A 2,467-nucleotide genomic window follows, 5' to 3' on the forward strand; every position below is an offset into this window, starting at 1 on the left:
ACAGAACTAACACTCTTTAACAAGATCTGACCACAGCATGACGTGTTTATACTCTTTTATATTTATTTCAATTTTCATCTCTCCAGGGTGTATCCCACATCTCATCCTAAAACAGCTTTGATCGGCTCCAAATCATCTGAGACGCTCAACTTTATAAACAATTAAGAAAATATTTAAAATAAAGTATTTCATTACACTAATGCAGATTTTTTTTAACATGAAATTGTGGTTTGCTGATAAATTCACCTACATGTTGTGAGCAAGCTCAAGCTAAACAGAAATAGTGTCGTTAACCAGAAGTGGGCGTGAGGCAAGAGGAAGCTCTGCCCCTCTCTCAGATTATATCTCTGTTACTTTAAAAGTGCTGCTGTGTTTATGGTGATGTCAGCTGGGCTGAGTTGCTGAGGCTCACGGGTCATGGTTTTGAAATCAAATAAACTTTAAACATGTGACAAAGGTGTAAGTGTGGCATGCTGAACTTCAATGCCACATCAGTGCCAAAGTTTCACACTTTGTACTTTATACTTTACAGAAGAAGAGGAAGAAAATGCAAACATAAAACCAAATAGAGGTACAATGTCGCTTCACCTGCAGTTACACCCATTTACTTGTATTTATATTTATTTATTACTATTATTTTTAAATGGGTAACTACTATACACAGATCACAGCCACTTAGCAGTGGGTGTTTCCCTTTTTCACACTCTGGAAACCTTTTAAGAGACAAACGCTCATGTTGTCTTCATCTCAGTTTCACAAGAGATACCACAGAGTGAGATTTACACAGCACTTTTCTAGTTTTAATGACTGTTAAAAGTTAAAACTTCAAGATACAAGCAGTTTATACTGTACAATTCAAGTACTTCAAATTTCACAGCAATTCTATGATCACCAGATAACCTGAGATGCACCTTCCTATTTTTATGCAGTACAAATATGATACAGATGAGCTAAACAGCTTCTGTTGAGGAGCTAAATAAAGGCCTTTTATAACTTAGTTAAGCAGAGGCTGAAACACAGTTGATAATGTATCTCAAACTGCCTGGATCAGTCATATCAGATAGATAAGTGCTACATTTAGAGTTTTGCAGCAGATAAATTCTTTGCTGTTCTTTTTTTTTTTTTGCTTTTGGCAGAAAAGGAAGTCTTTGACATGCAGGAGTATACTGAGTATTAACAGGAGGAGTTTGTCTAATCCAGCTACTGGGGACAGTATGCAGTGACTATGTATGCATCCCAAGTGTTTGCATAGATTCTATGCAAACACTTGGGATGCATACATAGAAGGGCCCGAGTTGTACTGTCCCATGTCTTACGGTGTGTTCACACCGAACGCAATAGACGCGAACAAAACGCGCTAGACACCCTTAATTTGACGCGTGCACATTCGCACTTTGACGCGTGTCCAATGCGAATCAATCGCGCATCAAAATATGCAATACACACATGAAGATTAGTCACAGTTCTCACAAGTTGATTCTCAAAGTGCAAACCTTTGTAGATTGCAAAACGTAAAAGTATTATTATGCAGCGTTTTGTCTTCACATGCCTGCCACTTTCGTGTGCCTTCTTCCCTCCTGGTGCAGGTGTGTATTTCCAAATGAAGGTATTAGTTATGGATGTTTTTGTGCTGTTTTTTCTATTGGACGTGATGGTTATCAAAACCAAACATGATAAATTTGGCAAGCGCAGGAAACATGACACGGAGGAGGTTTGTCAACCAGGCTGCAGAATGCAATGCTGTATTGTGCAATAAAAAAAATCAGCGAAAAAGCAAAGCAGTGACGGATGAACAGCGAGACCACTGTGTGCTGTTTATTAATAAACAATAACATATATTCCTACATGACAACATCTTTCTGCTTTTATGCAAAAGCAGAAAGGTATTTGTACATCAGTGGCAAAATAGCGGTGGCTTGCTAGCTTTTGTGCGGCTTCCCCAGGTCAATCAAAAACTTCAAAACGGATATGAATGAACTTACCAGGTTGCCCGATCTTTTCACATATCTTTCTCCAAGCTCGGTCCTTTTTATTCCTGTCTCGGTACACAAAGCAGCTGGTGTCGTACAGCTCCAGGTGGTTTGCTACGGTGCTAAATAGCCTTTCCTTCATATTGAATGAAGTATGAAGGGCTTTGGCTGGATCTGCCCCTTTGACCTAGGTCAGGGCCACGTCACCAGGCTCCTGATTGGTTGTCGCTGCGCGAATTGACGCCGGAGTTCAGATTTTTCCAACTTGAGCGGTAGACGCGAAACACGCGTATGCACAAAATGCAACACAAAAACTGACGCGCGTGGTTTTATTCACGAGTCAAACGCGCCAGACGCGCTGCTTTGACGTGTTTTTGCGAGGCAAATCTGCTTCTGAATTTTCACGGGACCCGCAATTGCGTGTCATCGCGACATTGGGGCGACCGTGACTCAGGGGGTTGGGAAGCGTATCTGTAACCGGAAGGTCGCCGGTTCGA

At 40.9% G+C, this 2,467-nt stretch overlaps 1 pseudogene; it reads left to right on the forward strand.

Moving 5' to 3' along the window:
- Positions 1-1,651: 1,651 nt before the first annotated feature.
- The window catches only part of LOC102205894 (prolyl-tRNA synthetase associated domain-containing protein 1-like), an 18,794-nt pseudogene continuing 17,978 nt past the window's right edge, over positions 1,652-2,467 (forward strand).

The sequence above is a fragment of the Pundamilia nyererei genome, unplaced genomic scaffold (genome assembly GCF_000239375.1).
Source record: "Pundamilia nyererei isolate P.nyererei 1_Seehausen unplaced genomic scaffold, PunNye1.0 scaffold00755, whole genome shotgun sequence".
In the NCBI taxonomy this organism is placed as follows: Eukaryota; Metazoa; Chordata; class Actinopteri; order Cichliformes; family Cichlidae; genus Pundamilia; species Pundamilia nyererei.